We start from the raw sequence: 13,123 nt of genomic DNA on the forward strand, positions 1-13,123 counted from the left end.
CTTTTGTCCAAAGCGACGTACAACACAAGCAAGAATTTGTTTGTTCTTCAGGATGGCGGCACGGTGGTGCAGTGGTACTGTCGCCTCACAGCAAGAAGGTTCCAGGTTCAAGTCCCGGCTCCATCACAGGATCTTTCTGTGTGGAGTCTCCATGTTCTCCCTGTTCCTGTGTGGGTTCTCTCTGGTACTCCAGATTCCTCCCACAGTCCAAAGACATCAAGAGGGGACGAGGCTGATTGATACTCTAAATTGACCGTAGGTGTGACTGTGAGTGTGAATGGTTGTCTGTCTCTATGTGTTGGTCCTGTGATGGACTAGCGACCTGTCCAGGGTGAACCCTGCCTCTCACCTGAAAGCTGCTGAGATAGGCTCCACCCCCTGTGACCCTTTACAGGATAAGTGGAAGAAAATGGATGGATGGCTGGTTCTTCAGAATCAAGTTTTTTTTTGACCGAAAAAAAAGAAATTACATTTCCACCAGCCTCAGTTGTACTTTCGACATATTGCTAACTAGCATGTTAACACTAGAATAAGATGAACATGATAAAACATTACCTGCTACAGCTTAGCATGCTAGATAGCATCTCAACTTGCTAATATTGGCTTTGAGGCCAATGTACAGTACTTCTTTGCATAACTACTTGAAGCAAAATTTCACAGAAAAAGTTTATTTTATTTTTCTAGGTACTTACAAATAGATGCACTGAGCTCTCGTTTTCTCCTCCAGTATTTTCTTTTTGTGACTCCAGAGTGAAGAAAGATACATAAATTTACCTTGAAGCTAAAGGTGACTGATGGCCAACAATGAAGAGTGAGACTAACTAGCGATTTCAATTTAACCAGTAAACTTGCACTTGTTGTGACCTTGAATCCTAAGTGTTATTTGTTCATTTATTTTTTATCTTGAAACAAAGTGTACGTGGGTTACTGAGTATATGGCTGCAGAAAAAATGATGTGGATTATGCCATCATACGTGTTTGAGAGTTAGTTTGTAGAGGAATATCTCAGAGGGTCTGCAGCAGCTTCAACCTAAATATACCTGAGTGGCTCTCTGCATTCTAGAGTCCTAAAAAAATAACACGGATGGAAAAAATCATCCGGGGTGATGCAGTGGTTAGCATTGCTGCCTCACAGCAAGAAAGTTCAGGTTCGAGCATGGTATCTATCTATCTATCTATCTATCTATCTATCGAGAGAACAACACAGGAGCACATGTCGAACCCTTACAGCAATGATCTAAGTGCCAATCTGTCATCATGCTGCTGCATTGCAAATTTTCTCCACAAACGTGATATCTTGCTCATCATAACATCAAGCATTTCTGCCATTAAAGCCTGTTCTCTTGAGACAGGCAGGCTGTCAGGGAGAGGAGAAAGAAATTGTAGAGGAAACACGTTTAAGAGGTCAAATGAGGATTAAAAAGATGACAAGAAGAGAGAAAATAATGTTTCACCTCTAGCATGACTTAGAGATGCAGATGTCAACCATTTCATCCGTCATCCTCGGTCACACTGTTTTGGTACGTTTGCCAAAGATGACTCAATGTATTTCCTCTCTCTATTCAAAGAGGGAGGATCAAAAAGCTGCTGCGTATCGCTGTGTAAGTGAGGACCTGGCTCACCTGACAGAGCAGGGAGGGGTGAGAGGAGATGAATGACAGCAGTAAAATGACAGAAGCCAGGTGAAGAATGGAAGTGTGCCGGTGGAGGGTTTTCATGAGTGGGGATGTGTGAGTAACCATGCAGTTTCAAGCTTCAGTTTCGATTCACTGCCTGAAAGTACCACAAAAACATGGTACTTTTGCCACTAAAACTCTTTACGGGGAAGATTTGCATGCAAAAGAAGTGAGACTTTGGAAGTGGCTGCAGCTTGTCAAGGTCAAACAGTGTCCTTGTAAAGACCTAGAATACCAAAAAGTGGTGGCCATTCTTCACCTAATATTATTCCTCGCCACAACAAGAATCCTCCGATTCCTGGATAAAAATTCAATCTTGTGCGTCTCCTTTTCAGCTGCTATCACTACTCTTCTGCTTTACTATCCCCTGCACATTGGAGCCGACTCTCAAACAAGGTCAGCCCAGAGACATTTATCCCCTCTGCATACATGGACAAAGCCACCACATCAATCTTGCCTCAAGACGCCTGTGTGAAAACAATTACAGTGGCACACTGTCGCTGATAAATGAACCATGAGCACTTCCAAAGGCAAGCTGAGCATGAAATAAGCTGCCATATAAGCAGATCTCTATCAAGGACTGGAGAGTACACTCAGATTTGTACTTGATGTCAGTGGCTGGTGCTAAACAGAGCAGACAGGCTGCCAGCAGCAGCTCAAGTGAGCTGTTTGGTCTGTCTAAATGAGTAATTGGAAATTATGTTAATGCAGCTTTTGACAAATGTTTCAATTTATAATGCCATTTTTATAATGACAATGCCATTCTAATATTACTTCAAGCACAAAGGCGAACTGTTCAGCTGGATTTTAATGTTTTGAATGTGATCACTTTTGCATGCAAATAAAATGAAAAAAAAAAGAAAGAAAATGTAACTGAAGAGACCAAATCTCTGTTATAATCGTGATGCGTACAATCCAGTGTCAGTAGCATTTGCTACATACTGGTCTTGAGTAGCTGGACATCCTCCAACTCTCAGGCTCAATCCATTCTGCTACTGAATGGAGCAGGAATTAGTCCTCCATTCATTCATCCGTGCACCCATTTTCTACCTCTTATCCTGTTAAGGGTCAGGGGGGCTGGAGCCTATCCCAGCAGCCTTCGGGTGAGAGGCCGGGTTCACCCTGGACAGGTCACCAGTCCATCTCAGGACCAACACATAGAGACAGACAACTATTCACACTCACACCTACGGTCAATTTAGGGTATCAATCAGCCTCGTCCCCTCTTGATGTCTTTGGACTGTGGGAGGAAGCTGGAGTACCAGAGAGAACCCACACAGGAACAGGGAGAACATGGAGACTCACACAGAAAGATCCTGTGCTCCAGCCAGGGCTTAAACCCGGTCCCTCCTTACTGTGAGGCGACAGGAGGAACAACTGCTCCATGCCACCTGCAATAAATCGTAAAACCCATAAATAAGTGAGCGTTGGTGAACGTTCACATCCCTCATCTGAAAGCCAGCGGATTTGTTTGTTTAAAATGTCTGAAATAAGGTCTGTCGATGAACCAACCTAAAGAAAAAAAATCGAACATTTTGTTTTACAGCATAAAAACTAGATTAGGAAATACAGCATATTCAAAAGTGTTGCAACAGAGCTTATTTTTCTCCACTGATCCAAAAGCTCATCTTATTTTGTTCAAGGCAGCGCATGACAATGCTAATGGCTGGGTTGGCTACACAAACGCCTCATCGCCATGGCACTCTGATGTCGATGAATCCTGATCTCTGTGGGCAGAGCGACGCTCAGGACGCAGTTCAAAATATACTTACCTTCACAAAAAATAACCCCAAACCAAGATGGCCTGTCTTATTGTACCATCCAGATCGCTTGCCATTTTCAGTACGCAAGTACCAGCCAGCTCAGGTTTTTATTGTCTCACACACACACACACTTATGAAAATCACAGCACACAGAAAGCAGAGGGGGTGGGAAACGCAAAGTAAAATGGTCGAAATAACGGTGAGCTTATAGCACCATGGTGATGTTCCATTGATTGAAAATTGATTTATGAATTTTGAATTGTGATTTTTTTTCTGGATCCAATAGCCATAAATAAATTGGCATCTTTGCAATGAAAACCACATGCTGTGAAAGTGGTGGTCACCACACTTCCTCTATAGCAAACCAAACGAGCAGTTGTCCCCGTTTTCTTTCTAATGTTCTCCATTTGTCCCCCCAACTCACCTGCACACTACTTTACCTCCCCTCATCTGCACCCGAAAACAAGAAAAATCAAAACCACCAGCAGGGAGGAAAATTGCAGTGTCTGAATTGCTCTTCAAAGATGGTGTTTAATGTCCAGCTGGGGTGCAGCGGACATGCTCTTATCCTTATGAGACTTGATAGATTCATTTTCAGAGATGCTGCAGTTGGTCGTCGACAGAAAAGTTCCTGATCATCAAAAGTATGATTATTCAAGGTAGATGTATATGGACAGTAATGCAGCCTGGTGTAGCTGTGGTGAAACCCCCTGGACAGGAAGCGAATGACAATGCTACTACTGACCATAAAAGGAGAGCTCGAGGAAGGAGAGGACATTAGGTGGCCAGATGGGAAACAAGAATTTAATAGACAGATGTAGAACAGGACAGGGTGTGTGTGGGTGTGTGAGTGAGTGAGAAACTGACTCAAGACCAAGAAATAGGTGGGTGTCCGTGTTTGGAGCATCATTTCTACAAAGTAAACCACACACTGAGCCGTCCTCCACTTCCTCCCCGCCTTCCCAGGGACTGAGGACATCTCTCAGTAACTGGCGAGCTTCATTAGAAGACCAAACATGACCAAATGTGACTCATCCGCTATCATTCCACTGTCCTCTAAGCCGGCCAAAGGTGCCAGGAAGGTAATTGTCATTCCCCCCGGTTAACGGGAATCCCCGCAGTCACGTCGTCCACCCACTCCCCTGTGACATTCAGTCGGCAGCGATAAACGAGCCTCGGAATCCCACTGATGATGTGGGGGATTAAAGGTCTTAAATCACTGGCATGATGAGGGTGATGGCTACACGAGAGAAGACAGAGCAGACATCACCTCGCCAACCTGCTCATCCATTTAACATCATGTTCTTTCCTCATGTGCTTTTTCAATCCTCAACACCTGCTCCTCTTTTTCCTTTCATTCTTTCTCACTGGCATATCATTCTATCAATACTCATCACCGTAAGATCAAACTTCCCTGAAAATGTAATCAACAGTGGGGTTGCAGTAATCACAATCTCCAAGCTTTTAGGGAAGGTTCAGCATGATCAGCTGCCTAAAATGAAATCCTGGCATGTACATTCCATTGCCTCAGCGGCACTGCAAGCACTTTATACTTCAACCTCCAGCTCTGCGTGGCGTTGACAGTGACGAGATGGCCCTTTGCTCTACAAAGGCAGCGATCACAGTCAGCTCTGTCATGTGTACGCTCCAGAACAAAAGCAGTGGCTCCTTTATAGCAGCAGAGCAGCCAAGAGCTCCTTCAGCTATCAGGTCAAACACTTGCACGCTTGCACTGCAGAGGCTCGTAAATCACACAGATGGAGATCTTAGTTTCATGTGTGAGCTGCTATGATGATGGATATAACGCGCAAGTTTGTCCAAACACCTCAACTTTCTAACTTGTCACTCCACGCAGACAAAATAAGAACATCACAGAAATGAAATTAGCGCTGCCAAAGCATCCCGCTGACTGACAGGCGCCCGGAAACTGAAGCCAGAATCAATGCCACAAAATAACAAGCCATTTATGTTAAACAGATCTGCTCCAGAAAGAAATGGGTTCTTCCTTGGCCCATACCAGACCCCTCCAGCGAGTTTGGTGAGAATCAAATTACGCTTAGTACATCACCTCCTTGCTGGAGGTTGTTTTATTGTTAGGAACTTTAATCAGGAAAAATAATCCCTGTCCTCTCATAGTGGTGCTCCTGCTTCTCTGAATCATACGGTTTTTAAATGGTTTCCAACTTTTGTTACCTGCGCAGAAAGAAGGTCATTTTGTCGGTGGCATTAGTCCCTTGTTTGGCTGTTCGTAGGATTATGGCAAAACTACGAGGCAATTTTTCACCAAATTAGGAAGAAGGATGTAGAATAGACCCATCTGAAAGTGGGGTAGAGTAGTTATTGCGCCACCTGGTGGAAGCAGGAAATTACATGTTTTTTCATGCTGTATAGATAAGATGGTGTGTGTTTACTGGCGCCACCTAGCGAAGGCAGAAAGTTATTTTTGTACCACAGTGCACACAGTCTGGTCCTTCATGCAAAATCCAGATATGATCAGGTTTCAGCTCCCTCTCACTCCACTGAACAGCCAACCCCCCCCCCCCCCCCGCACACACACAAGCGTGTGTGGGGGTGCAAAGGTCTGCTCATCACTGCACTTGAAGCTTTAACCAGGCTAAAATTCACCATTGCATAAAAGTGCACTCTGATTGCTGTCTGTTTTTATAGATCAGTACCCGAACGCACCGACGTATCGTATGTAACCGTCCAGTAGAGAAGAGAAACTTTGGTCATGTATGTCTGCGTGCTTTAAGCCGGTGAATTTACAGGGTTATCAACAGAGGTACAACTCTTAACTGTGCAGTCCTCCAGTCTCATTAGTGGTCCAGAATCACCTCAGAGATGAATGACATTCGTGTTGGCTCTTCAGGTTCAACCACAGTGTATGTGTGTGTGTGAGAGAGAGAACTAGAGGCCTTCTCTGTACGTGACACTCATGCCTATCCCCACCTTGTCTCACCTTGGTACTGCAGCACACCTCCCTCCTACTTTTTTCCCCCCTCTGCTCCATCCTTCCCTCCCCGCTAAAGCGCTCATTACATCGACTCCCAGGTGACATATTTTAACTGTGGTGCTTAATAGCCGGCTCTGTACTTAGGCGCAGGAGCAGAGCTCAAGCGGTAATAGAAGGAATGGGTGGGATGAGCGTTGATGGATGGCGTGGAGGGAGGTGAGGAATGGAGAAGAGACCAAAATGGAGAAAGAGAAGGAAGATGATAAAAAGACAGCGTTTGGAGCAGCATCTGGAGAATCATAATTAACACTGCTCCTGAAAGAGGGAGTTCTTTTTATTTTAGCTTTATTTTTATAGTTTGATTTAGTGTCCAGAGTAACTTTTGGCTAAAATGTTGAATTCATGATGATATAAAACGGAGAAAAGCACAGACTAAAACACTTCAGTGCTCTATGCTCAGTCAGTGTGATATGAGAATCAAGAACATTTAAGCCACTTTTATTTTGTGACAAACTACAGTAACTTTTCATTTTTGTAAAGTAAAGGTCCTTTTGTATTTTGCTATAGTCAGCTGTTGTAAAGAATTGCATTTATGAGCATTCTGAAGTCTACAACTCAATATCTCAGATGTCCTTGAATGAAGCAACATGAACATTTTGAAAAAAAAAAAGTCTCTTGCTCTTCCTGGCATTTTGTTAAAAAATAACTGCACAACAATCTACAAAACAATAAAGAGTGATCATTTTTGTTGATATTTCTGCTTTTAACATAAATGTGTGCAACCTCTGCTGGTACTCCCTCAACTGCAGAGTTAGCAAATATTGCAATGTAAACACTTTTAGGCGGCTCCTCCAGAAAACGTCCGCTGGGTACATTTAAGCTCTGCCCAGAGTGAATGGATCTCCACTACAGCGGAGTAACACTGCGGATGAATGAACGACTGAGGCCAGCGCTGGCTGTCCTCCCAGAGGCTGAATGATGAATTACGGTGTCTCGTTTGTCTCTGTTTACCCAGACCTTCCCTAGATTCATTCACTCAGTCTGAGAAAAATGGAGAGTGAGAAAGAAATAGCCAATGATGTCACCAGACATCAGGTAACAATACTTTCCCTCTCAAACAAACCTCCCCCTGTTGGTGCATAGCGAAGACCATCAAGAGCAGTATGTCCTTTGTGGAAGGGCAATGATTTACTGCCGGTCAGTGACATCACACTGAAACTGAATGAGAAGCCAAAAAACATTCGTCTGTCTATCCTGAGCGGCTGCACAGGGATAGAGAGGAAGACAGACTAAATCACATCGGCCACAACGCCAGTCAGCACGCAGACTGCTGAGGACTCCATCGTCAGTAGGCCCTGTCAGAACTCAGGGGTCGCATCTTCAAGCGTTTCATTCATTTTGATCTCAACTACACACCTGTAAAGTTTTGTGACTGCAATTACATGTCATTTTGTGCAGGACGCAGACAGCAGCAAGCTCTTGATCCCCTCACTGTTTGCGTTGCTGGGTCCCTTTATACTGGATTGATTCTGTCTCTTCAAAGTCTACAAACCTGTGCAAGGCCACCAATCAAATGATTTCTGAAGCACTGAATTGTGTCCTCACTTTGAAAACGGCACAAGGAAAAAAAGCTTGAAGTTGCCTGAATAAAAAGTTTGCCATTTAAAGAGTATGCTTTAACTATAGGATCATAATTCCTCCAAAAGGCTTTGAATGAAACTTTAAATCCTACGCTAACTTGGTGACAAGAAAATTGCGTGACAAAAAAAAAAAATTCACTATGCTATTATCACTGTTAGCTTCTGATTAACAATAAAATGCAGACGAACCGTATATATGGTCAACTACAGAAAAGCTTCAAGAGAATTCAGTGCAGAGATACAAAGAGTGTGTTTAAAAGTGTCCAAGGTCATGTATTCAGTTGTCAGCTGCTACAGCCAGTTTGCCCGCCAGCAGGATTAAACAAAAACTATGTTTGATTTTTTTTTTCCCCAACCAAATCTGATGGAGGGTGTGGAATGGGTCGACCTGGTTGTGACAGGAAGTGAGCCTGATGTAATGAACATAATTGGAGTGACAAAAATCAGTGTTGTCTTTACATGATGTACAGCATGCTGTTCCTGTGGCGAGGAGGCCAGTTGTGATGTTTGCCTTCACTGAACGTACAACATGACATGCAGTGAGAATGCATTCTCTAGTGCCATGTTGGTTTATGCACAACAACAAAAATATATTTTACTGGACTTACAATCTCTCACAGGTGGTTTCAGCCAGTCTGTAATGAGCATGAAATAAATTTACTTGAACGTGATCAGACGGGTGGTTTCGTGAACCAAACACATCCAGCAGATAGGCAGGAAGGAAGCTGAACAAATGACACAAAACAGAGGCAGAGGAGCAAACAAACAGGCAGACTGATACACAGACTGGCAGGGCCGACAGCAAGATGACAAAGGGCACATTGATCTGATTAAACCGCTTTGCTTCCCAGCTCTCACCTCCGTCTTGCTGCTCGGCCAGGAAAAGGTCAGCTCTTTCTGACTTGGTTTCTCACTCACTGTGGCCTAATGCCTCTGAGGGCAGCCCTGCCAAAATGCCTCAGATCTCTGTAGGCTGGCAAAGAATGAAAGAGGGACAGCTAGGGTTCCTCTGTAACATAAACAAACAAAGGGAAGAGGACGATAAGAGCCATAATGGGCCCGGGTGAAAGGGAGCAAGTATAAAGGCCTGGGAATGAGACGGAAAAGTGGAGCTATTTTCAATGAAGGAGTGCAGAGTGAAATCCAGTGAATACGGAAGCGTGTGTGCAGAAATGAGAAATGGTGGGGAGGGGGCTCCCCAGGGCAAGTCATCCACCTCAGAATGAAAAGGAGTGGGAGTGAAGCATGAGAGAAGAAAGTGATAAACGGTCACCAGGATGCAGGCTGGGTGAGTTATGGGAGACCCTGGTTCTGACAGGCAGGGTCCTCCCCTCTGTCCCTGATAGGGAGGCACATGCATAAATGCACCAATTTAAAGGGGAAGGATGATGTCCCATATTGATGTCAGTGCTGACAGAAATAGAATCATATCAGGCTGAATAAAACGCTTGGGATACACGTTTCATTTGACCATTCTAAACACTAAACACTAAAACATAAGGTTCAAAGAAAAACATGGAAGTCAGCATGCTGACAACTGTCTCCTTCAATATAGGTGGCGTTAGTCAGTGTGATGTGGTCGGGAAATAAGACAGTGCGAGACAAGATAGTACGGTACTATGATTTCTACCCCAACTGCAGGTGCTACAGCAAATCAGACATGTCAATCAGCCACTGAAAACAGAAAAGTTCAGTCATATGTAAGGTCTTCAGATAACTAATAGAGATGAAAGGAAGAAAAAATCTGCAATAAAAATACATTAATGACATCACTGTTCATTTTAGATCTAGCAAGTACAGTACATGCAAGCATGGAAACCTGCCGAGCTCTTATTCTCCTTTTAGCAGCTGTCAACCCTGTGACGTATTTTGGATAGCGAGGTGCTCTCACCTCATGCTACCAATCAGCAGTGTTCACAGGGTATAATTAGCCTGGAAGAGGGCTGCAGGAAGCAGCAGCTCTGCCCAGGTCAACCTGCACCTGAGACTGCATCTGATCTCAGTCCTAACATGGGCTTGGCTTAGTGAAGCCAGTCTTCTCCCCAACTGTCAGATGTATCTGATTTATTGTTGTCATCCTGATTTCACGTGCAATGTCACAGATCCAAGGCCAGCACAGTAACTCTACACGACCTCTTCTCCTTCAGGAGTTTTCTTCAAGAAACTGTGGCTCCATGTTGGATTTCTCACATTTGCCAGTCAGTTATGGACTGAAAGACAAAGTGTTTCAATGTATCAGCGCTACAATTCAAGTCTGCCTGCCCTGTAAAGGTATGAAAGCTTCTGTGTTCAGCTGTTTCATCATTTTGCCACTATGTTTTAATCTTTTCGACAACACGTTTTTATATAATAACCCCAACTCTATACTTCACTCAGTCCTACCCAGAAACAGCGCACCTCCCTTGAGATTTCAGAGCAAGGCTGACAACTATACACCAGAATGAGTGGTAAAAACACAGCGGTGAAAATTATGTATATTAATGTGTAGGTGACAGATGCCATCTAGTGGCCAGAGTAATTATGGAATCATTTGACATCAATAAAAAACAAGGCGTACCTGTATAAGGAGATGGAGGTAGCAGAGGATAGATTGAGACTGTGGCACAAGAGACTCATGTTGGAGGCGAGTGAGTGGAGACAGCTTCCCTGTTGGTTGACAAGATGAGACGATATTTAAGTGTCAGGTTTGCATTCACATCCCTGATCAAGACCTTGAAAAATGTGTCGTACCAGAGGGTCCAAACGATTGACTTCAGCAGCAGTGTGGATCGGAGGAGTTTATGTAAAAACAAACACTTTGAGGATTATGTTTTTGCCATTTTGCGGTAGCCCCGACCCGAAGACCTCGCTCAATTTTTGTACGATTTCAAATCATTTTGGTCAGTAGCAAACAGGAGTTCATACCCAGCCTAAAAACTTCCCAGTATTATCCCTTCAAACATGGCTGTACATTGAAACGTATTAGCACATTGCAGCCGCACCGTTCACCACCAAGCTCGTCCCTCTGCTACGCTGCCTCATTTGCAAACACTAAATCAACACTTTAGCTATTTTTATCATTACCTCTCTTTGTTCAGTCTTTTGGTATACAAACTTTGACAACACACTGATTTATATCTGAAGCATAAAAAGTGTATTATGTTAAATGACATAATTCATCACCTCTGTTTTCGCACAGAGAAAACTTGCCAAAACCCTTGAAGCGACAGTTACTCACTGATAGTGTCTTTACCTTTACGGAGGATAATTTTCCTCTTCCTGCCATATCACATTCTGGCCTGAGCTCACACCCAGACGTTACCCTGAGAGGTAAAAAAAAAAAAAGAAGAAGAAAATCTAGAGATAACAGGCATCTCTAAATTACTGGACCCTACTGAGCTCATAGCTGACAAAGCAATCTGCTGGATAAAAGGTTGCTTGAAAAATCATGCCGGAGCTTGCAATTCCCACCTATTATCTAGTTGGCAAAACAGACTGAGCCTAACTGGCAATGCACACGCAGCACAAACACAGGTGTTACCAATGGAACTGATTGAGGCTCTCCTCCACTTAGTGGCTCTCCAGTAATTATTCCCATTGGCAACACCTGTGTTCAAATGCCAACCGTGGAAAAGGTGCATCATCGCCTTTATGTCGCATACCAATAAGTCACATTTGAGAAATTCCAAAATATTACGCTGAATAGAGTTGGTCGATTACAAGACAATTTTTTTCATTGTATTTTGCACGTTACCATCGTCTTCTGGTAGAAGCTTCATGTTTCACTTTGATGTTTTGGCTTCGATGGGAAGGTTATGAATCACAGAGGACAGAACAGATATAAATGATGCCGCAAACTCTTGAAACACAAACTTTTCCACGCGCTGATATTTTCCAAATAGTTTTTCCAAGAATTCCCATCAACATATGTCATGTTGGGAAAGTTTGCAAATCACTTGGTTCCTCTTAACACACTTAAAACTCGAGGAGCGGACAAGAACAGGTCTGTATGCTTTTCACGACTGTTCCCTTAAAAGTCTAAAGTGAGAAAACAACAAGCAAACTTTAAATCCTCGTCTTTGAGAACCTCTAAAATACTTTGTTAGTCTTCAAGAAACCAGAGGGCTTTTTTTTAAGTGTTGTGTTTTCTGTGATAAACTTGCGTGTTAAACGTTCACCTCTTGTGTTATCACATTTCCTAGTACTGACACAGAAGGTGAATGCGTTGCTCAGGAAAATTGTGGCTTTAGAAAACGCCTGATGGCGCTCGTTCAGGCAGCGGTCACATCACCATCCCCTGACAGACACATCTATGTTAATCCCGTCTTGCGTTTTATCCTTGTTAATGAGAGCAATGGCTTCCTTTGCTCAAACAAGAATGAATAAAAACTTCAAATCCTACGATACTTCTTAGTTACTCAATGCGCTGAGACCTTCATACGCTTTTTATCTGTACATTTCTCCTTTGACCGATTCTCTTTGCACTTCTCACACTGCGTTTGATAGCTAGGCAGGAGAATCAAGAGGGCAAATTACAATGATTAGACTCCATATGCATCCTGCTGGCTACTGCACCTTTCGATCAATATCCAAGATGGTTTATTTAACATTCCGAGGAATTCTAGTTTACTCTCCAATGCCTTGTCCTTCTTTAATGTCCTTGTTTGCAGCTGAAGCAGCCTTGTTTGAGTGAATAGAGCTTTTCTTTTATTATGATGCAAATCTGCACTGTATTACGCAGCATACGAGTAAAATTAACTTTCTTATAGCTCTGTTATATATTCAGGCGCTGGCAGATCTGTGTCACCATCAGCTTTAGCATCAAAAGTCCATCAGGCGTCCATTTAATTAGCGTCTGAGCTAAACTGCAGACAGGAACATTCACCAGACACAAGAACCTTTCAACCACATTCATATCAGTCCGTAAATGTGATGGTGGGTGGTATGTCACAGAGCAGTACAACAGACGAGCTGCAGGGGAACACGAAGGAAATCAGCTCAGATGGCATTTGGACATCACTAACAACTGTGTTTTTGTAGCCACAAACCAAACCATGTGACAGTTACAGTTTTCAATTATATATGTTTTGGTTTTTTTTTTTAAAGTGGCAA

The 13,123-nt window shown here is 43.3% G+C and overlaps 1 long non-coding RNA gene across 1 annotated transcript; it reads right to left on the bottom strand.

The window, feature by feature from the left end:
* Positions 1-9,873: 9,873 nt before the first annotated feature.
* On the bottom strand, positions 9,874-11,535 carry LOC147244102 (uncharacterized). Its single transcript, XR_015110353.1, has 4 exons — positions 11,265-11,535; positions 10,763-10,782; positions 10,590-10,678; positions 9,874-10,242 (listed from the first exon to the last, which is right to left on the bottom strand). It is a non-coding gene; the product is annotated as an uncharacterized LOC147244102 (long non-coding RNA).
* Between the last annotated feature and the right edge of the window lie 1,588 nt (positions 11,536-13,123).

The sequence above is a fragment of the Aulostomus chinensis genome, chromosome 19 (assembly GCF_037954235.1).
Source record: "Aulostomus chinensis isolate RoL2024-O1b breed Wild chromosome 19, RoL_Achi_v1.0, whole genome shotgun sequence".
NCBI lineage: Eukaryota > Metazoa > Chordata > Actinopteri > Syngnathiformes > Aulostomidae > Aulostomus > Aulostomus chinensis.